Source organism: Lithobates pipiens, unplaced genomic scaffold (assembly GCF_037356315.1).
Source record: "Lithobates pipiens isolate NorthernLeopardFrog02 unplaced genomic scaffold, aLitPip1_a1.2 Scaffold_16, whole genome shotgun sequence".
NCBI classification, from domain to species: domain Eukaryota; kingdom Metazoa; phylum Chordata; class Amphibia; order Anura; family Ranidae; genus Lithobates; species Lithobates pipiens.
This window is the reverse complement of record NW_027507748.1, coordinates 16,998,640-17,022,806: the sequence shown is the minus strand read 5'-3', so window position 1 is coordinate 17,022,806 and position 24,167 is coordinate 16,998,640. Positions and strand designations below refer to the sequence as shown.

General features: G+C 46.8%; 1 protein-coding gene across 1 annotated transcript in view; it reads left to right on the top strand.

Moving 5' to 3' along the window:
- The window catches only part of LOC143981639 (uncharacterized), a 195,647-nt gene that overhangs the window by 97,420 nt on the left and 74,060 nt on the right, over positions 1-24,167 (top strand). The window lies entirely within an intron of this gene.

Sequence of the window (24,167 nt, the reverse complement as noted above, 5' to 3'; positions counted from 1 at the left end):
CCGACCAGGTGGCGGTGTGGATGCTTGAACCTAAAGTGTTCTGTAGTATTCGTTTATCTGCTAGAAATAAGTCAATACGTGAGTAGGTGTTGTGACGCGGCGAGAGGAACGTAAAGTCCCTCTCACTCGCATGACAACACCTCCATACATCATATAAATCATTAGATACAATAAAAGACTCTAAAGGGGAGGCAAATCTTTTAGACCCTGCTGTGGAGTCCATAGTAAAGTTTGGTACTATATTAAAGTCACCGCTAAGTAACAAGAGTCCCTTTTGGACTTTTCGTACTTTCTTCAATGTTTTCCTAAGGAAGTGCATTTGACCTTGGTTAGGGGCATATACGGTAACAAGGGTGTAAAGAACCTGGTTGATGGTACAGATCAAAATAAGATATCTACCTTCCGGGTCTGCAATAAAATCCTGCAAGGTGAACAGTACAGTGTTCTTTATGGCTATCAGAACTCCGCGCTTCTTCTGAGGGGATGAGGCGTGGAAGATATGAGGGAACAGTCTGTGTTGACAATTAGGAGTGGCGTCCGCGGCAAAGTGGGTTTCCTGAACACATAGGACATCAGTTATGCGCCAATGCAGATCTCCATAGGGAGTTGCGCTTAGCAGGGTGGTTGAGCCCATTCGCGTTTAGGGAAAGGATAGTGATTCCCATAGTGTGTTGGGAGACAGTAAAAAAATAGGGTGAGAACTTACAGTGGTTGAGATTTCTTACTCAGATTTCAGGATACCAGCTGGAACAGGTGGATCGTATGCGGGCCTAAATCGGAAGTCCAGGTGAGATGAGAAAGAGAAAAAAAAAAAAAAAAAACGGTGATCCAGATACGATGTGAAGATCCGTGACGCTTGTGAAAGATAGATTTCCGTAGAGTGAGGCTGTGTGTGTCTGACACTTTTCGGATATATGGTACAGCAGCAGCTACGAGCTGTAGGCAATAAAACAGAAAATAAAAGGAAAAAGAGCAACAAAGTATAACAACGTGTAGGAGAAAAAACAAAACAAAAAGTACAAGAAGTCAGTACTAAACCGCTCTTGTGAGCAACTGACTAAGTTGTGGGGAAAGTTCAACAGTCAGGTGTGTAGACGCAACTCCAGACCGGACATGTATGTTGTTTAGGCATTAAAGTACGGGCCGAACGTTCATCTATGGGTGTTGTTGGGTGCCTCCCGGGAGGTACCAAAGGAGAACGGATTGTGCTGACCGTCAGGACCCAGGGGACGTTGTGGGGGATCAGGTAGAATGCCCCATGCATGGAGAAGCTTCAAGCCCCCTTCCAAGGTGGAGATGGTATGCGGGATGCCATTATGGGTGGCCAGGATGGTCGCAGGGTGGCGCCATTTGTAGTTAATCTTGTGGTTGTTCATTGCTTTAGTGAGGGTTCTTAATTGCCTCCGCATTTGCAGCGTATACTTCGATAGGTCTGCGTACAGTTGTATGTTGGAGTATGGCGCAGGCAATGGAGAGTGCTCCCTAGCCTTCTGTAGAATTTGTTCTTTCGCTTGAAAGAAGTGAACCCGTAGTAGCACGTCTCGAGGTATATCTGCCTCAAGGTGGCGTGGTTTAGGTAATCTGTGTATTCGATCGATAGTGAGCTCAATAGGGGTGAGTTCGGGAATCATACTGGAGAACATAGTGGTCGCAAAGTTATGCAGCTCGGTGGGCTGGATGGACTCTGGAATACCGCGTATTTTGACATTATTTCTTCGGGAGCGGTCCTCAAGGTCCGCGAGCTTAGCTTTGATCCAAAGAGTTTCATCCCTTTGTTCAGAGTATGCGTCTACTAAATCATTGACCGTGTCAGTACATTCACCCATTTTGTTCTCTATGAACTGCACTCTATTGTCTACATGTTTCAGTTCCAATGAGAATCTATTGATCAGGGATGACATGTTGGACATAAGTGACGATTGCAAGGACAAGAGCATATCCTTCATCGTTGTATCGAGCACAGGCTGTCCCGTAGTTGGGAACTGTGCTATTGACGATTGCAAGTCATTTATAACAGATTCGTTATGGAGGCCTGTACTCACTGCGTCTGAGGCCTGGTTGTTAGGATCCATCCGCATCCTCGATTTTACTGGGCTCCGGGAGGCCGGGGTTGAAGGAGATGAATCAGGCGAACATGCTGTCTGTGGATCCGCCTGAATGTCACGAGGATGGGCATCAGGGAGATCTGTGTAGCTCAGGGAGGTCCGCGCTGTGCCGGCGGCGCCATCTTGGGCCTTGCGGCGGGGCTGGAAGGAGAAGGTTTCCAATCGTTTCGGACCTCTTTCCTGGATCCGTTTGCGGGACATCGTGGTGGCGGTGTATCGAGAGGATCGTGCAGGGCACTTTCGGGTGATACCGGCGGAACGGGCTCCCGTTTGTCGCTCTTTGTCCGGTCTGGATAGCGGAGCTCTCTGCTCAGGCGTCCATCACTGTGCGCGCGCAAGCCACGCCCCAGATTTAGAAATTTTAAAGCCCATAAAATTACCACAATATAGGCACATCAATGAGGGTATTGAAATGTTAGAAAAACTGAAAGATATTATTATCCGCCCAGCTGACAAAGGAGGGGGTGTGGTCATTCTTACGAAAGAATTTTATCATTGCCAGATTGTGGAGATGCTATCTGATAACCAAACCTATGCAAAACTGGAATCAGATCCAACACGGATATATCAGGATCAGTTGGAAATATTGGTGAAATCTAAGGCAGGAATGAATGTGCTCACGAATAAGGAAGAAAGGTATCTTCTTCCTTTGAGCAACAGGATACCTACACTGTATACTTTGCCCAAAATGCATAAGGACCCCAAAAATCCACCAGCCAGACCCATTCTAAACAGTATTGATTCGGTCTCATCAAGACTGGGCCAATACCTGGATACTTTTCTGCAAAAAAGTGTGACAAACACGAGATCATACTTAAAGGACACAAAAAGTTTTCTAAACTCTCTACAGAAAGTAGATCTGAAAGAGAAAAGGGAGGTTTTAATAATAACATCAGATGTGGCATCACTTTATTCGATAATACAGCATGACGATGCCCTTTTAGCACTAAACTGGGCACTTAGCAAAAGAGATGATCTTCCCCACAACCAAAAAGTTTTTTTTAAGAGATGCACTAGACTTTTGTCTGGGCCATAATTATTTCTGGTATGATGGGACATTTTATTTGCAGAAAAGAGGTGTGGCAATGGGTGCAAAATTTGCACCCAGCATAGCCAATCTGTTCATGGCGGAATGGGAGGATAAAGTGGTTTTTAACGACCCTCCTTCTGAATTCATTTTTTATAAAAGATTAATTGATGATGTGTTTTTGATTTGGGAGGGAAACGAAGAACAATTAAATCTTTTTATTAATAAATTAAATAACAATGACCGGAATATTAGTCTATCTTCTGAGTGGAGCGGGAAAGAGATAAATTTTCTAGATGTGACAGTGTATAGAAAAAATGACAGATTGGAAACTAAGGTATTTTTTAAAAACACTGACCGAAATAGTTATTTACCCATTTCTAGTGGCCACCACTAGGGATGAGCTTCGTGTTCGAGTCGAACGCATGTTCGACTCGAACATCGGTCGTTCGTGCGTTCGCCGAATTCCGAACATTTGGGCCGTTCGCGGCAAAATTCGTGTGGCCCACAATGCACTGCGATGGCGCAATGCATTGCTGTCTCACGATTGGCCAAGCATGCACTGTGACCCCGCATGCTTGGCCAATCGCAGCGCCAGTAGCGAGGAGAGCAATGGTTGGCCACAGGCATCCTGCCTGTGGCCAATCATAGCTCAGACTGTGTAGTGCACGCCCCACACTATATAAAGCCGCCTTTCAGGCGGCCTCGTGTAGTGTTTGTTAGCATCTGAAGCAGTGGGTGTTCTGTGTACCTTCAACACAGTTACACACCAATCGTTTTTGGCTGATTTACTATTTTGCTCTTGTGTAGTGGTTACTGTCTGTGCCCTGACCGCAGTATACACCACTATATTCACCTCACCTATATAGCTAGTGATCTAGCTTTAATAATAGAGCTTGCAGTCAGTAGTGTTAGTGCGTGCTGTCTGCGTGCTCTGTACCCAGTACATACCACTATATACACCTACATAGCTGTTCTCTATTTGAGCCCGATTGTCATTTGCTGGAGTTATTGGAAGTTGTGTGTGCCTCCAGCACAGCACAGTATACATCTGTATATACCCCTTTAACTCTGCTGTTTTCTGGTTATTATCTGCGTGCCCTGACCGCAGTATACACCGTGATATTCACCTCACCTATATAGCTAGTGGTCCATCTTTAACAATAGAGCTGGCAGTCAGTAGTGTCACTCAGGAGATAGTGCGTGCTGTGTGCCTGCTCTGTACCCAATACATACCGCTATTATCCACCTACATAGCTGTTCTCTATTTGGGCCCGATTGGCATCTGCTGGAGTTATTGGAAGTTGTGTGTGCCTCCAGCACAGTATACATCTGTATATACCCCTTTAACTCTGCTGTTTTCTGGTTATTATCTGCGTGCCCTGACCGCAGTATACACCGTGATATTCACCTCACCTATATAGCTAGTGGTCCATCTTTAACAATAGAGCTTGCAGTCAGTAGTGTCACTCAGGAGATAGTGCGTGCTGTGTGCCTGCTCTGTACCCAGTACATACCGCTATTATCCACCTACATAGCTGTTCTCTATTTGGGCCGATTGACATCTGCTGAAGTTATTGGAAGTTGTGTGTGCTTCCAGCACAGCACAGTATACATCTGTATATACCCCTTTAACTCTGCTGTTTTCTGGTTATTGTCTGCGTGCCCTGACCGCAGTATACACCGTGATATTCACCTCACCTATATAGCTAGTGGTCCATCTTTAACAATAGAGCTTGCAGTCAGTAGTGTCACTCAGGAGATAGTGCGTGCTGTGTGCCTGCTCTGTACCCAGTACATACCGCTATTATCCACCTACATAGCTGTTCTCTATTTGGGCCTGATTGACATCTGCTGGAGTTATTGGAAGTTGTGTGTGCTTCCAGCACAGCACAGTATACATCTGTATATACCCCTTTAACTCTGCTGTTTTCTTCTTATTGTCTGCGTGCCCTGACCGCAGTATACACCGTGATATTCACCTCACCTATATAGCTAGTGGTCCATCTTTAACAATAGAGCTTGCAGTCAGTAGTGTCACTCAGGAGATAGTGCGTGCTGTGTGCCTGCTCTGTACCCAGTACATACCGCTATTATCCACCTACATAGCTGTTCTCTATTTGGGCCCGATTGGCATCTGCTGGAGTTATTGGAAGTTGTGTGTGCTTCCAGCACAGCACAGTATACATCTGTATATACCCCTTTAACTCTGCTGTTTTCTTCTTATTGTCTGCGTGCCCTGACCGCAGTATACACCGTGATATTCACCTCACCTATATAGCTAGTGGTCCATCTTTAACAATAGAGCTTGCAGTCAGTAGTGTCACTCAGGAGATAGTGCGTGCTGTGTGCCTGCTCTGTACCCAGTACATACCGCTATTATCCACCTACATAGCTGTTCTCTATTTGGGCCCGATTGACATCTGCTGGAGTTATTGGAAGTTGTGTGTGCTTCCAGCACAGCACAGTATACATCTGTATATACCCCTTTAACTCTGCTGTTCTATAAAAAAGGCATCTGCAGGAGTTAGTGGGTGTTGTGTGCCTCCAGCACAATATAAACTACCCAACTACTGTTTTACCCAACTCCCTTCAGGCCATTACCATGTCTGGAAGGCCAGCAAGGAGAGGCAGACAGGCGCGAGCCGATAAAAGAGGGCAAGCAGGCTCTGTGTCTAGAGACAACAGTGCTGGTCGTGGACGCGGTGCATTGTCATCAGCACGTGGCCATGGGACATGCTTGTCCTTCTTTTCTGCAGCTGGACATGTTGAACCGCAACATGCCAACGACTTGGTAGAGTGGATGACCAAGCCCTCTTCATCCTCCTCATCCTCTCTCACCCAGTCTCAGGGTAGTAGAAAAGCAGCTGCCAACACATCGTCGTCCCTCCTCTCAATGTCATCATCAGTGACTCCTTCCCTAGACCCACCACGTCCTCCTGAGGAGTCTCCTGAACTCTTTGAGCACAGTGTTGGGTACATGCTCCAGGAGGATGCCCAGTGTTTGGTGGGCTCTGATGATGACACTCAGCTAGAGGAAGGCAGTAGCGTGAGCACAGAGAGAGGGGATGCTCAAGAAGGACAGCAATCTGGCAGTCATGTTCCACAAGCTGCAGCATACTGCCAGGTTTGCTACAGCGATGAAGAGGGAGGGGATGATGAGGGCACTGACTCCACGTGGGTGCCTGGAAGGAGGGAGGAGGAGGAGGAGGCACATGTCCAACGAGGCAGGATGCCCTCCGGGGGCCAGCTTAGGGGCAGCACACCGACTGAATCACACCGCAGAGCTCCGCCTGCGCAGAGCGCTTCCTCTGCGCGTTATTCTAAAAGTTCTTTGGTGTGGGCCTTTTTTGAGACGAGTGCATCAGATCGCACCGCTGCTATTTGCAACATATGTCTCAAGCGTATCTCACGTGGCCAAAACATCAGCCGCTTGGGCACCACATGCTTGACCAGACATATGTTGACCTGCCATGCAGCTCGTTGGCAAGCATACCTCAAAGACCCACACCAAAGAACAAAGCGGACCTCTCCTTGCTCCTCATCAGCTGGCATCTCCAACCCCACTAGACCTTCAGTCCTCTCTGAAACCTGCTCTGAGAGGAATGAAGGTGTAGAATTAGGTGTGTCACAGCCAAGTGCTTCCGGGAACTCTGCTAGTGGTACATCCACGTCCGATTATAGCAGACAAATGTCCCTGCCCCAGCTGCTGGACCGGCGGAAGAAATTTACTCCCAGCCATCCACATGCCCAGCGGTTGAATGCTAGCTTGGCTAAATTGCTAGCACTTCAACTGCTGCCTTTTCAGTTGGTAGACTCGGCCCCCTTCCGTGAGTTTGTACAATGTGCGGTTCCTCAGTGGCAGGTCCCCAAACGCCACTTTTTCTCACGGAAGGCAATTCCGGCTCTCTACCGGCATGTGGAAGGCAATGTCCTTGCCTCGCTGGACAGGGCGGTCAGTGGTAAGGTGCATATTACCGCTGACTCATGGTCCAGCAGGCATGGACAGGGACGTTACCTGTCTTTCACGGCCCATTGGGTCACTCTTCTGGCTGCTGGGAAGGATGCAGGACAAGGTGCAGTAGTATTGGAGGTTGTTCCGCCACCACGCCTCCAAAATGCTACTATTGGTTGTGACACACCTCTCTCCTCCACCCCCTCCTCTTCTTCTTCCTCCATGGCCTCTTCCAGTGCTCTGTCCTCAGAACCAGCGGTGCTCCGTAGGCATTGCAGGGGCTACGCAAGTATGCAGGCAAAACGATGCCATGCCGTGCTTGCGCTGGTTTGTTTGGGGGACAGGAGCCACACTGGGGCGGATGTTTTGTCAGCTCTGCAGGGGCAGGCCGAGAGGTGGTTGACACCACGCCAGCTTAAGCCAGGAATGGTGGTTTGCGACAATGGCACCAACCTCCTCTCCGCCCTCCGACAGGGACAACTAACCCATGTGCCCTGTGTAGCTCACGTCCTTAACCTGGTGGTGCAGCGGATCTTGGGCAGGTACCCCGGCTTACAGGATGTCCTGAAACAGGCCAGGAGAGTCTGTGTGCATTTCCGCCGATCATTTAATGCCTGTGCTCGGCTGGCTGAGCTCCAAAAGGAGTTGAACCTGCCCAAGAACCGATTTATATGTGACATGCCCACCAGATGGAACTCAACATTGGCCATGCTGCAGCGGCTGCACACGCAGCAGAGGGCCATCAATGAGTACCTGTGCGACTACGGCACCAGGACAGGGTCAGGAGAGCTTGGTTTTTTCTCACCACGCCAGTGGGGCATGATCAGGGATGCATGCACTGTCCTGTCACCGTTTGAGGAGGCCACAAGGATGGTGAGCAGTGACAGTGCATGCATCAGTGACACTATACCTCTTGTCCACCTCTTGGAGCATACGCTGCGTGGAATAATGGACAGGGCACTTGAGGCAGAACAGAGGCAGGAAGAGGAGGACTTCCTTGCCTCTCAAGGCCCCCTTTATCCAGACAGTGTTCCTGCTGTGCCACCCATCACACAGGAAGAGGGTGAGGAGGAGGAAGAGGAGGAGGAGGATGATTGTGTCAGCATGGAGGTGGAGGCTGGCACTCCGCATCAGCAGCAGCAGTCTTATAGGGATTTACAGTCCCAAGAAACACGTGGACTTGTACGTGGCTGGGAGGAGGTAGCTGCGGATCATGTTGTCCTTAGTGACCCAGAGGACTCCGGACCGAATGCCTCAGCTAACCTATGCTGCATGGCCTCCCTGATCCTGCAAAGCCTGCGGAAGGATCCTCGTATTCTTCGGATCAAGGAGAGGGACCATTACTGGCTGGCCACTCTCCTTGATCCACGGTACAAGGGTAAGGTTGCCGACCTTATCTTGCCATCGCAGAGGGAGCAGAGGATGAGACATCTCCGGGAGGCCTTGCAGAAAGCTCTGTGCAACACGTTCCCAGAGACTAGGAGGTCACAAACTCCTGGTCCTGGACAACGTGTTGCTGAGGCATCAGTCAGAAGGAGCGGTGGAGAAGGTGGCCGTCTGACTGATGCTTTCAGACAATTTTTTAGTCCGCAGCCCCAAGGTATGATTGGTTCCAGCACCCATCGCCAGCGTCTAATTTACATGGTGCAGGAATACCTAGGGCCAAGGTCAGACTTGGACACCTTTCCCACTGAAAATCCTCTGGCTTACTGGGTCTTGAGGATGGATCACTGGCCAGAGCTTGCACAGTATGCAATTGAGCTACTGGCCTGTCCTGCATCCAGCGTTCTTTCGGAACGCACCTTCAGTGCTGCTGGTGGCTTCGTTACCGATCACAGGGTGCGCCTGTCCACCGAATCAGTTGATCGACTGACCTTCATCAAGATGAATCAGTCTTGGATCACCCACAGCTACCAAGCACCTGAAGCTGATGTAACCGAATAATTTTTTTTGAAATACCACATCCCTTCAAGACTGCCTATGCTGATGCTGAGTGACTGTCCTGTTATGTTGATTGTCTATCCTCTTCCTCCTCCGCTGATATGTTGGAAGAACATTTTTGGTTCTGGGTGATGCCAGCAGCCCAATTTTTCTGCCCCTGTTTAACAGGGGCGTTTAAGTACAATTTTTGATGCAATGCTTTGCAGCAGGGCTAATTCCTGCAAAAAAACTAGAGTGTATGGCAGAGGTTGCAGTGTGATGGCACCAGTGCCTAAGGCCCAATTTTTCTGCCCCTGTTTAACAGGGGCGTTTAAGTACAATTTTTGATGCAATGCTTTGCAGCAGGGCTAATTCCTGCAAAAAAACTAGAGTGTATGGCAGAGGTTGCAGTGTGATGGCACCAGTGCCTAAGGCCCAATTTTTCTGCCCCTGTTTAACAGGGGCGTTTAAGTACAATTTTTGATGCAATGCTTTGCAGCAGGGCTAATTCCTGCAATAAAACTAGAGTGTATGGCAGAGGTTGCAGTGTGATGGCACCAGTGCCTAAGGCCCAATTTTTCTGCCCCTGTTTAACAGGGGCGTTTAAGTACAATTTTTGATGCAATGCTTTGCAGCAGGGCTAATTCCTGCAATAAAACTAGAGTGTATGGCAGAGGTTGCAGTGTGATGGCACCAGTGCCTAAGGCCCAATTTTTCTGCCCCTGTTTAACAGGGGCGTTTAAGTACAATTTTTGATGCAATGCTTTGCAGCAGGGCTAATTCCTGCAATAAAACTAGAGTGTATGGCAGAGGTTGCAGTGTGATGGCACCAGTGCCTAAGGGCCAATTTTTCTGCCCCTGTTTAACAGGGGCGTTTAAGTACAATTTTTGATGCAATGCTTTGCAGCAGGGCTAATTCCTGCAATAAAACTAGAGTGTATGGCAGAGGTTGCAGTGTGATGGCACCAGTGCCTAAGGCCCAATTTTTCTGCCCCTGTTTAACAGGGACATGTAATTACAATTCTTGATATAATATTTCACAGGAGGGCCCCTTCCTGTGCCCACCCAGAGTAACTGTGAGGACTTATAGTGTTGTGGCACCAGCACCACAACCACCAAAGGTCAATTTTTCTACCACTGTTCAACAATGGCATGTAATTACAATTCTTGATATAATCGTTCACAGCAGGGCGCTCCAGCGCCCACCAAGAGTCACTTTGAGGGCTTACAATGTTGTTGCAAAACCAACACCTTGTTCCGCCATTTCTGCAGAGCATATAGGGCAGGCCCCTACTTTCAAACATCCAATTTACAAACATCTCCTACTTGCAAACGGAAGGAGACAACAGCAAGTGAGATGAAAAAAGATGGACGACAAAACAAATTATACAGGGGTGATAACCCTTCCCTATGTTTTCCAAAAAGCTTAAAAATATTTTTTTTGACTGGAGCTACACTTTAAAAATGTACCAGTTGAAAATTACAAACAGATTCAACTTAACACAACAAACCTACACAGTCCCAGTCTTGTTTGCACCGCCTGTATACTGCTGTTCTGAGTATATAGGGCCTGGGGGCCACACGCATTTCCTTTTTTTAATATGGGTACAGGGTTCCCCTTAATATGCGTACAAGACCCAAATAGGCTGGTAATGGGCAGGGAGGGCTACCCATGCCATTTTTCTGAATGATTTTCAACCATATTGCAGGAACCAGATATAACATTAAAACCGCAAGCAGTTTTAAATGGTGTTATTTCCGCTTAATGTCAATTTGTGCAGGGACTGTTCTAAACACGGGAAACACGTGGCACTTCACAGGCATACTACAGACACCCACCAGGCACCATATTTAAAGGAATATTTCACTTTTTTTTTTCACTTTAATCGTCATTAAAATCAGTGCTCCCACCAAAACGGTAGTTTTTAAAACTTTTTTTTGCAGTGACCCATGTCCCCTGAGGCAGGAGGCAGGTCGCCAAACCCTTTTTAGGACACTATCTTGCATATTAGCCGTTAAAATTAGCACTTTCCAATTCGAACGTTTGAGTCCCATAGACTTCAATGGGGTTCTAACGTTCGTACCGAACGCGGGGGTCGTTCGCAAGTTCTGGTGCGAACCGAACCGGGGGGTGTTCGGCTCATCCCTAGCCACCACCCCCAGTGGCTACGCAATATTCCAAAAGGACAAATGACTCGTGTACAAAGAAATTGTTCAGAGTTTGACAATTACATCGAGCAAGCCAATATTTTAGCAAATAGGTTTTCCGCGAAAGGATATGACCATCAGGTATTGCAGAAAACAATCAGAGATGTGGGGAATACATCTAGATCATTATGTCTAAAAGACAAAAGAGAGGAAGAATTAAGCGTAGATCAAGAATTGATTGTTAAAACTAAATGTGATAAAGAATGGGGATTTATTTCTAACTTTCACTCACAATATAAAGATGTAGAAAACATCTTTAAACGCCATTGGCATGTTCTGATGCTAGATAAAAAATTGTATTCTGTATTACCTACCCGACCTCAGTTCATTTACAGAAAAGCTTCAAATTTCGGTGATAAAATTCTAAAAAAGGTCATAAACCCTCCTAAACCCCCTCCCACTTTTTGGGAGAAAAACGTTTTTTTCGCTTGTCGCAGATGTAAGGCGTGCCGTGAAGTAGCAAGCCCAATCAGATCTTTAGAGAATTTTTGCTCACCATCAAACAACTCTAGCTTCCCAATTAAACAATTTATTACATGCAATAGTACACACGTGGTATACGCCTTAACATGTCCCTGCGGTCTTATGTATATCGGCAGAACAAAAAGGAAATTGCGAGTAAGAATAGCCGAACATATACACAATATAAAAATTGGATACAAAGACCACAATGTGTCACTACATTTCAAGCTCAAACACAACAGAGATGCCACGGGCTTGCGTTTTTGGGGAGTAGAACAATTTAAAATCACACTGGAGAGGCATAAATTTAGTTCGGGAATTGTCAAAACGTGAAACCTATTGGATATATTCTGCTGATGTCCTTAGCCCTAAGGGCTTGAATATAGAACTTGACATCAATTGTTTTATAAGCGACACTTAGGGTCACACATATAGTTTGCCATTTACTTGAATTTATTGATAATTGCTTCATATGTGTGGCACTCTGGGCGATTAGGCCGATTTTGTTTTAAATTTGTGGTTAGTGGCTTGTTGGTTCTTTTAAATCATTTTCAATTATTTTAAATCATTGTTTCTATAGAAAAATCCTTTAGAGATGTTTCATTCCAAATAATGATAATTCATTTTTTTCGAATTTTTATATGGGATATTTGATCTGTCTAGTGTTTTTTATTTATGTATGTATATATATATATATATATATATATATATATATATATATATGATTTTTTTATGTATATAATTTTCCATATATGTGATTTTTAGGTGTTTTTAGGGAAACATAGTCCCGCTTAATATGTTCGTAGTCCCGTGCGAAAAAATATTTTTTCTAATTTTTCAAATTTTTTAATCTACATGGGTAGTTTATTTTGGATATTTTAAATTTTACATTTTATATTTGCACTTTATAGTTTTCAATTTTAAATAATCATGTAAGGATTCTATATTGTGTTTAAGCACGATCGCAGATCTAATGTATGTGTTCATAGGCATATACGATCGTTTTTTGTTCTCTGTTTAATTAATATCTTTTAAATTGGTTCATAGCCATGTGATTTTTGGTATTAATTATAGTTAAACATTGCGCATACTGTTTACAAATATTTTTACGAACATCTCTGCATTTGGGGTGGGTCTGCACAAGTCACAGTTGCTCTAGATATGGATTATTTCGTGGGCAAAATTAGTGATTGGTGCAGCGCCCCGCACATCATGCGGTGATGGGGATTGATTGGTCCGTAATGTAGATAAAAGGACACTTCCGGTATTACAAGTTACGCCCTCAGATGAAGTCGGATATGACGAAACGTGTCAGGGCGTAACTATACCAGAAGTGACGAGTGCGCCTCAATCCCTGCGTTTCAGCGAGCGGAGGAAAGGCAGGATACAGCGAAAACGTTCGTTCCTCCTCGAGCGCAACTGAACCAGTGGGATAAGGCACAGTACTTTTTCAATGCTTAAATATCTTGTTTATTTGGTACGCATGTATATGTTGGGTTTTTTTGTCTAATAAATAGTGTTAAACAATATCACACTATGTTTGGGCATCTCTGCTTTTTTATATGAGAAAACTGGATTCCAACAAGAGAGACATCTAGTGGCCATAAGAAGCATTGTTGATTGGCAGTTTAAAGGCTTTTTTTGATCTTGGTGTTCGGTGAGTGCATCCCCAAAGGGGATCGTTTGTGCCCCACAAGTGGTGAACTTTTATGGTGGAAGCTGCAGTTTAATCACAACAAAGAACGGATAGAATAAGCACCTTCTTTTCTGGACACTGATCAAAATTCTAATGAACTCACCTTATTTTTAAGAGTGTGCATGCGCTGCTATATATGAAAAGTGGACTTCTTTTAAAAGTTGCAATCGTGTTACACCATAAAAATAATTAATCGTGTACACATTATGTGTTCCCTATAGTAAATGTAAAATATAAAATCAAGCAGCATGTGAATCAAAGTGTCATGGAGATCTATATACCATAACTAGCAAGTGCTAGAAGTTCAAAAAACTTCAAATAAACCTCAAAGTGACTAGTGCACACTTCAATAAAGTGACTAGTGCACACCCGAAAAACAAAAAACAAAATCTCATTCAGAAAATGCGTAGTGCATACTTCACTAAAGTGACTAGTGCATACACAAAAAATAAAAAATGACAAAATCTCATTCAGAAAATAGATGCATAAAGTAATTCATATAAATATAGTGATAAGTGCCAATAAGTCCAAGTAATAAGTCGCAAAGATGAAAAACGCTGAAAGAGAAATCAGTGCAACTATTGCTGTTGTGCTGTTCAAGCAACAAATAAAGCCATATTTTGTGCTGTGCAAATCATGCAGACAATTCAGTGGCACACTCCTCCTTTCCCCTTCGTGGGATAAATGGGTGGATGTCCCCTTACCTTACCACTGTAAGGTTACAGCGTATAGTAACATATGATGGCCAATGTGAAGATTCCTTTCTCTTTATATCAGATGATATGGTGGCAGATGAACCTCAAAAAAAATGTAAGAGACGTTGCCAGATAGTGTAGTATTTTGATCACTCGTTTTTATTAAATAAAAATAATCTAGCTACTCACATGTTTGATCTCAATCGCTGTGGCTTTGGCTGTTTTGGTCAATGCGGATGCTGCTGCATTCCCTGTATTCGAGGACTTTCACAAAAACTGATTGAAACTGCAGTCTCAAGAACAATATATCAAACCCTTCCTACCTCTGAGGAAACTTATGTGGACATTGAAGCTCAACTTAATGACATACAGTCCGAAAGTGTATAACACAGGGACTATCATCGAAATGTGTTGAGATAAAATAGTCACACAAAGAGGAGGGAATGTTAGAAAAGTTTTTAAATGTTTATTGTGTGACTATTTGAAAAACAATAACCCTGAGACTGATTTTTAAAAACTTACTTCTGAGCACATTGTGTTATTAACTTGTTGTATCGTTTTGTCTTAACTAACTCCATAGTAAGTTGTAGGATGATTAGGTTTAACTATATATGGTAGCATAAGATTTTAAAGGAAACCCTGATTAGCCAAAATAAAGTACCATCGTGTACCAGGCACGCTATCTATGTTTCCTAGAAGCATAGAGGTGGTATTGTAGGTATTAGGAGGGGGGAGACACATTCTTTTGTGTGATTCTTACTGCAACTTCTGCCTTGTAAGCTTTCTCCCTGTTGTGGGCCACATCAGAAATAAATTGTCTGCTTCTCAATACATCTGGAGTTTGACTGATCACAAGAGAAGATTCCTAACAGAGTGTACAGTTTGTATAACAGTTTAAATTTACTGTCCCCTCAAAGTAACTCAACACACAGCTATTCATGTCTAAACCGCTGGCAACAAAAGTGAGTACACCCCAGTGAAAATGTCCAAATTGGGTCCAAAGTGTTATTATTTTGTGTGGCCACCATTATTCTCCAGCACTACCTTAACCCTCTTGGGCATGGCGTTCACCAGAGCTTCACAGGTTGTCACTGGAGTCCTCTTCCATGATGACATCACAGAGCTGGTGGATGTTAGAGACCTTGCGCTCCTCCACCTTCCATTTGAGGATGCCCCACAGATGCTCAATAGGGTTTAGGCCTGGAGACATGCTTGGCCCGTCCATCACCTTTACCCTTAGCTTCTTTAGCAAGGCAGTGGTCATCTTGGAGGTGTGTTTGGGGTCATTTTCATGTTGGAATACTGCCCTGCGGCCCAGTCTCTGAAGGGAGGGGATCATACTCTGCTTCAGTATCTCACAGTACATGTTGGCATTTGTGGTTCCCTCAATGAAATGTAGCTCCCCAGTGCTGGCAGCACTCATGCAGCCCCAGACCATGACACTCCCACCACCATGCTTGACTGTAGGCAAGACAAACTTGTCTTTGTACTCCTCACCTGGTTGCTGTCACCATCTGAACCAAATAAGTTTATCTTGGTCTCATCAGACCACAGGACATGGTTCCTGTAATCCATGTCCTTAGTCTGCTTGTCTTCAGCTGATTGCAGGCTTTCTTGTGCATCATCTTTAGAAGACGCTTCCTTCTGGGACAACAGCCATGCAGAACAATTTGATGCAGTGTGTGGCGTATGGTCTGAGCACTGACAGGCTGAACCCCACCAGAAATCCTGGCAGCACTCATACCTCTATTTCCCAAAGACAACCTCTGGATATGACGCTGAGCACGTGCACTCAACTTCTTTGGTCGACCATGACGAGGCCTGTTCTGAGTGGAACCTATCCTGTTAAACTGCTGTATGGTCTTGGCCACCATGCTGCAGCTCAGTTTCAGGGTCTTGCCAATCTTCTTATAGCCTAGGTCATCTTTATGTAGAGCAACAATTCTTATATTTCAGATTCTCAGAGTTCTTTGTCATGAGGTGCCATGTTGAACTTCCAGTGACCAGTATGATAGAGTGAGAGCAATAACACCAAATTGAACACACCTGCTCCCCATTCATACCTGAGACCTTGTAACACAAGTCACATGGTAACGGGGGAGGGAAGATGGCTAATTGGGCCCAATTTGGACATTTTCACTTAGGGGTTTACTCATTGTTGAGTTATTTTGAGGGGACAGAAAATTTACACTGTTATACAAGCTGTACACTCACTACTTTACATTGTAGCAATGTCATTTCTTCAGTGTTGTCACATGAAAAGATAGAATAAAATATTTACTAAAATGTGAGGGGTGTACTCAGTTTTGTGAGATACTGTATATCACCTGTAGGCATACAATATTTCACGTGACTGTATGAGGTTTCTTTGCCTCTAATGCCACGTACACATGACCGGACTTTTCGAGGGATTAGGTCTGACAGACTTTCGACGGAGTTCTGAAGGAGTTCTGACGGACTTTCCAAAAGAACGGACTTGGCCACACACAATCACACCAAAGTCCGACGGATTCGAACGTGATGACGTACGACTGGACTAGAATAAGGAAGTTCATAGCCTGTAGCCAATAGCTGCCCTCGCATCGTTTTTTTTCCGTCGGAATAGCATACATACGAGCAGATTTCTCGGTAGGAACTGGGTCCGGCGGAGTTCTGGCGGAAAAATTTGAAACATGTTCCATTTCTAAAGTCTGTCAGACTTTTGCAAATCAAATGTCCGCTGCAGCCCACACACGATCGAATGGTCTGCCGGAATCATTCCGTCGGACTATTGATGTTGAAAAGTCCAGTCGTGTGTACACGGCATTAGTCATCCTGCTGCCTTATTAGTTGCCTGTACCTCACCTCTCTTCCATTCCTCCCTGGTCACCATCTCCTGGGTGTCCCCCCCTTCTGTTCATTGCTTCATCTCCACATCATCTTTTCTGTCTTCCTAGCTTTGTATTGCATTGCTCTGGTCCTTCTCTTTGCATCTCTCTTTTCCAAGTATAATGGTAGTTAATTGGCTGTACATATGGAAACATAAATACACCCGGAGTTGTCCTGGAAGGTCTCTGAGCACTTCTGTAGATTTCCTAAGGGACTGTTAAAGACCTGAACTCACATGGGGGGCTACAGAGGTAACCTAATTTCAGGCCAGTCTTCAACCCTTTTCTCCTAGTTAATATATATATATATTGTTCATTAAGAAATACCCAATTCTGGCCTGTGTGACTACCACTCTGGTTACTGGATCAGGTGTTCATGTACTGGAACTTTCTTTTGATCCTGCACCATACGTCTGTAATCGTTTCTTGCTCCGGCCCTCTAATGCCGCGTACATATGATTGGACTATCTGGCGGACTTAGTCCGGCGGACCAGAGTTCACCGGATAATTCCACCGTGTGTGGGCTCCGGTGGACTTTTTCTTCCCAAAAGCCGAAAAACGGTGAGGGAGTCCCCCCAAAGTCCATACAAGACCCTTATCCGAGCACGCAGCCCAGCCAGTCAGGAAAGGGGGATGGGACGAGTGAGCGCCCCCTTGCTGAACCGGGCCGCATGCCTTGAACATGGGGGTGGGTGCTTTGGAAGCACCTTGTCCCCATGTTGAATGAGTATGGGGTACATCATACCCATACCCATTCACCTGGTGGAAAAGTGGTAATAAAAAACACACAACACAGGTTTTTAAAGTAATTTATTAGTCAGCTCCGGGGGTCTTCTTCCGACTTCGGGGGTCTTCTCGCCGGGCTCCTTCACTATCTTCTGCTCTTTTGTCGCTCTTTTGCTATCTGAGGAGCTCGGCTTCCGACTTTGGGGTCATCTTCTTACTTCGAGGGTCTTCTTCCGACTCCTCCGCGCTTTCCGGCCTCTTCTCCCGCTTTTCGATTCTTCTGCCGGGCTCCTCCGCTATCTTCTGGAGGAGCCGGCAGAAGAACCGAAGAGCAGGAGAAGAGGCTGTAAAGCGCAGAGAAGTCGGAAGAAGACCCCCAGACGGCGACGACGAAAGAGAAAGCTGGGCTCCTCCACTAGCAAAAGAGCGGCAGATAGTGGAGGAGCCCGGCGAGAAGACCCTTGAAGTCAGAAGAAGACCCCTGGAGCTGACTAATAAAATACTTTAAAAACCTGTGTTGTGTGTGTTTTTTTTAATTACCACTTTTTCCCCCCAGTTGAATGGATAGGGGTACAATGTACCCTATACTCATTCACATAGGGTGGGGGGCCAGGATCTGGGGGCTCACTTATTAAAGAGGGCTCCCGGATTCCAATAAGCCCCCCGCCCTCAGACCCCGACAACCAACAGCCAGGGTTGTCGGGAAGAGGCCCTTGTCCTCATCAACATTGGGGACAAGGTGCTTTGGGGTGGGGGGGCTCGCGGCCCCCTTGACCATAGCACCCACCCCCCCATGTTGAGGGCATGCAGCCTGGTACGGTTCAGGAGGGGGTCACTCGTTCATCCTCACCTCCTTTACTGACCGGCCAGGCTGCGTGCTCGGATAAGGGTCTGGTATGGACTTTGGATGACACCCACGCTGTTTTTTCAGCATAGGGGTTCCCCTTAAAATCTATACCAGGTGACGGGGCTAGCAAGGTGTCAATATTGCCAATGGAAGTGGTGACATTGACTTCCTTCACTAGTCCCGTCGTACCTGAAGTCACGTTCAAAATGAACGGACTTTAGTCCATGTGTGGGCAAGTCCGTTCATTTGGAAAGTCCGGCGGACCTCCTCTGAAAAGTCCGGTGGAATGTCTGATCGTGTGTACGCGGCATAAGTCTATAGATCTCCTATCAGTGATCAGTAGTCCTCAGTTGGCCATGACACTGACATCAATAGAAATGGATAGGGATGAGCTTCGTGTTCGAGTCGAACATACGTTCACCTCGAACATCGGCTGTTCGCACGTTCGGTGAATTCCGAAAGTTATGGGCCGTTCACGCCAAATTCGTGTGGCGCTCACGGCCCACAATGCACTGCGATGGCGCAGTGCATTGCTGGCTCATGATTGGCCAAGCATGTACTGTGACCCCGCATGCTTGGCCAATCACAGTACCGGCAGCGAGGAGAGCCATGATTGCCCACAGGCAGGATGCCTGTGGCCAATCATAACTCAGGCTGTGTAGTACATGCCCCACTCTATATAAGGCCGCCAGCGCGGTGGCCTTGTGTAGTGTGTTGGCGTCTGAAGCAGTTAGTGGGTGTTCTGTGTACCTTCAACACAGTATACACCGATCGTTATCGGCCGATTTTTCGATCTTGCTCTTCTGTAGTGGTTGTTGTCTGCATGCCCTGACTGCAGTATACACCACTATATTCACATCACCTAAATAGCTAGCGATATATCTATCTTTTATAGTAGAGCTTGCAGTCAGTGTTAGGAGCTTGTGCGTGCTGTCTGCATGCTCTGTACCCAGTACACACCGCTATATCCACCTACATAGCTCTTCTCTATTTGAGCCATCTGCAGGAGTTATTGGAAGTTGTGTGTGCCTCCAGCACAGCACAGTATACATCTGTATTTACCCTTTATTGCTGGTGTTCTATAATAAAAGGAACTGCAGGAGTTAGTTGGTGTTGTGTGCCTCCAGCACAATATACACCTGTATCTACCCTTTATTGCTGTTCTCTAATAGAGCCATCTGCAGGGCTTAGTGAGTGTTGTGTGCCTCCAGTACAGTATACCCCTTTATCTACCCTTTATTACTGGTGTTCTATAATAAAGGCATCTGCAGGAGTTAGTGGGTGTTGTGTGCCTCCAGCACAATATACACTACACAATTGCTGTTTTACCCAACTCCCTTCAGGCCATTACCATGTCTGGAAGGCCAGCAAGGAGAGGCAGACAGGTGCGAGCCCATAAAAGAGGGCAAGCAGGCTCTGTGTCTAGAGACAACATGTTGAGCCACAACATGCCAACGACTTGGTAGAGTGGATGACCAAGCCCTCTTCATCCTCCTCATCCTCTCTCACCCAGTCTCAGGATACTAGCAAAGCAGCTGCCAACGCATCGTCTTCCCTCGTCTCAATGTCATCATCAGTGACTCCTTTCCTAGACCCACCACATCCTCCTGAGGAGTCTCCTGAACTCATTGAGCACAGTGTTGGGTACATGCTCCCAGAGGATGCCCAGTGTTTTGTAGGCTCTGATGATGATACTCAGCTAGAGGAAGGCAGTAGCGTGAATGCAGAGAGAGGGGATGCTCAAGAAGGACAGCAATCTGGCAGTCATGTTCCACAAGCTGCAGCATACTGCCAGGTTTGCTACAGCGATGAAGAGGGAGGGGATGATGAGGGCACTGACTCCACGTGGGTGCCTGGTAGGAGAGAGGAGGAGGAGGAGGCACATGTCCAACTAAACAGGATGCCCTCCCGGGGCCAGCTTAGGGGCAGCACACCGACTGAATCACACCGCAGAGCTCCGCCTGTGCAGGGCGTTGCTTCTGCGCGTTATTCTAAAAGTTCTTTGGTGTGGGCCTTTTTTGAGACGAGTGCATCAGATCGCACCGCTGCTCTTTGCAACATATGTCTCAAGCGTATCTCGCGTGGCCAAAACATCAGCCGCTTGGGCACCACATGCTTGACCAGACATGTTGACCTGCCATGCAGCTCGTTGGCAAGAGTACCTCAAAGACCCACACCAAAGAACAAAGCGGACCTCTCCTTGCTCCTCATCAGCTGGCAGCTCCAACCCCACTAGACCTTCAGTCCTCTCTGAAACCTGCTTTGAGAGGAATAAAGGTGTAGAATTAGGTGTGTCACAGCCAAGTGCTTCCGGGCAATCTGCTAGCAGTACACCCACGTCCGATTATAGCAGGCAAATGTCCCTGCCCCAGCTGCTGGACCAGCGAAAGTAGTTCACTCCCAGCCATCCACATGCCCAGCGGTTGAATGCTAGCTTGGCTAAATTGCTATCACTTCAACTGCTGCCTTTTCAGTTGGTAGACTCGGCCCCCTTCCGTGAGTTTGTACAATGTGCGGTTCCTCAGTGGCAGGTCCCCAAATGCCACTTTTTCTCACGGAAGGCGATTCCGGCTCTCTACCGGCATGTGGAAGGCAATGTCCTTGCCTCGCTGGACAGGGCGGTCAGCGGTAAGGTGCATATTACCGCTGACTCATGGTCCAGCAGGCATGGACAGGGACGTTGCCTATCTTTCACGGCCCATTGGGTCACTCTTCTGGCAGCTGGGAAGGATGCAGGACAAGGTGCAGTAGTGTTGGAGGTTGTTCCGCCACCACGCCTCCAAAATTCTACTATTGGTTGTGACACACCTCTCTCCTCCACCCCCTCCTCTTCTTCCTCCATGGCCTCTTCCAGTGCTCTGTCCTCAGAACCAGCAGTGCTCCGTAGGCGTTCCAGGGGCTACGCAAGTACGCAGGCAAAACGATGCCATGCCGTGCTTGCGCTGGTTTGTTTGGGGGACAGGAGCCACACTGGGGCGGATGTTTTGTCAGCTCTGCAGGGGCAGGCCGAGAGGTGGTTGACGCCACGCCAGCTTAAGCCAGGAATGGTGGTTTGCGACAATGGCACCAACCTCCTCTCCACCCTCCGACAGGGACAACTGACCCATGTGCCCTGTGTAGCTCACGTCCTTAACCTGGTGGTGCAGTGGTTCTTGGGCAGGTACCCGGGCTTACAGGATGTCCTGAAGCAGGCCAGGAGAGTCTTTGTGCATTTCCGCCAATCATTTAATGCCTGTGCTCGGCTGGCTGAGCTTCAAAAGGAGTTGAACCTGCCCAAGAACCGTCTTATATGTGACATGCCCACCAGGTGGACGTTGGCCATGCTGCAGCGGCTGCACACGCAGCAGAGGGCCATCAATGAGTACCTGTGCGACTACGGCACCAGGACAGGGTCAGGGGAGCTCTGTTTTTTCTCACCACGCCAGTGGGGCATGATCAGGGATGCATGCACTGTCCTGTCAGTTTGAGGAGGCCACAAGGATGGTGAGCAGTGACAGTGCATGCATCAGTGACACTGTACCTCTTGTCCACCTCTTGGAGCATACGCTGCGTGGAATAATGGACAGGGCACTTGAGGCAGAACAGAGGCAGGAAGAGGAGGACTTCCTTGCCTCTCAAGGCCCCCTTTATCCAGACAGTGTTCCTGCTGTGCCACCCATCACACAGGAAGAGGATGAGGAGGAGGAAGAGGAGGATGATTGTGTCAGCATGGAGGTGGAGGCTGGCACTCAGCATCAGCAGCAGCAGCAGTCTTGTAGGGATGATTTACAGTCCCAAGAAACCCGTGGACTTGTATGTGGCTGGGAGGAGGTAGCTGCGGATCATGTTGTCCTTAGTGACCCAGAGGACTCCGGACCGAATGCCTCAGCTAACCTACGCTGCATGGCCTTCCTGATCCCGCAAAGCCTGCGGAAGGATCCTCGTATTCTTCGGATCAAGGAGAGGGACCATTACTGGCTGGCCACTCTCCTTGATCCACGGTACAAGGGTAAGGTTGCTGACCTTATCTTGCCATTGCAGAGGGAGCAGAGGATGAGACATCTCCGGGAGGCCTTGCAGAAAGGTCAGTGCAACACGTTCCCAGAGACTGGGAGGTTACAAACTCCTGGTCCTGGACAACGTGTTGCTGAGGCATCGGTCAGAAGGAGCGGTGGAGAAGGTGGCCGTCTGACTGATGCTTTCAGACAATTTTTTAGTCCGCAGCCCCAAGGTATGATCGGTTCCAGCACCCATCGCCAGCGTCTGATTTACATGGTGCAGGAATACCTAGGGGCAAGGTCAGACTTGGACACCTTTCCCACCGAAAATCCTCTGGCTTACTGGGTCTTGAGGATGGATCACTGGCCAGAGCTTGCACAGTATGCAATTGAGCTACTGGCCTGTCCTGCATCCAGCGTTCTTTCGGAACGCACCTTCAGTGCTGCTGGTGGCTTTGTTACCGATCACAGGGTGCGCCTGTCCACCGAATCAGTTGATCGACTGACCTTCATCAAGATGAATCAGTCTTGGATAACCCACAGCTACCAAGCACCTGAAGCTGATGTAACCGAATAATTTTTTTTGAAATATCACATCCCTTCAAGACTGCCTATGCTGATGCTGAGTGACTGTCCTGTTATGTTGATTGTCTATCCTCTTCCTCCTCCGCTGATATGTTGGAAGAACATTTCTGGTTCTGGTTGATGCCATTAGCCCAATTTTTCTGCCCCTGTTTAACAGGGGCGTTTAATTACAATTTTTGATGCAATGCTTTGCAGCAGGGCTAATTCCTGCACTAAAACTAGAGCATATGGGAGAGGTTGCAGTATGGTGGCACCAGCACCAGTGCCTAAGGCCCAATTTTTCTGCCCCTGTTTAACAGGGGCGTTTAATTACAATTTTTGATGCAATGCTTTGCAGCAGGGCTAATTCCTGCAATAAAACTAGAGTATATGGGAGAGGTTGCAGTGTCGTGGCACCAGCACCAGTGCCTAAGTCCCAATTTTTCTGCCCCTGTTTAACAGGGACATGTAATTACAATTCTTGATATAATTTTTCATAGGAGGGCCCGTTCCTGTGCCCACCCAGAGTAACTGTGAGGACTTATAGTGTTGTGGCACCAGCACCACAACCACCAAAGGTCAATTTTTCTACCACTGTTCAACAATGGCATGTAATTACAATTCTTGATATAATCGTTCACAGCAGGGCGCTCCAGCGCCCACCAAGAGTCACTTTGAGGGCTTACAATGTTGTGGCAACACCAACACCTTGTTCCGCCATTTCTGCAGGGCATATAGGGCAGGCCCCTACTTTCAAACATCCAACTTACAAACATCTCCAACTTGCAAATGGAAGGAGACAACAGCAAGTGAGATGAAAAAAGATGGACAACAAAACAAGTTATACAGGGCTGATAACCCTTCCCTATGTTTTTCAAAAAGCTTAAAAATAGTTTTTTTGACTGGAGCTACACTTTAAAAATGTACCAGTTGAAAATTACAAACAGATTCAACTTAACACAACAAACCTACACAGTCCCTGTCTTGTTTGCACCGCCTGTATACTGCTGTTCTGAGTATATAGGGCATTTCCTTTTTTTAATATGGGTACGGGGTTCCCCTTAATATGCGTACAAGACCCAAAGGGGCTGGTAATAGGCAGGGAGGGCTACCCATGC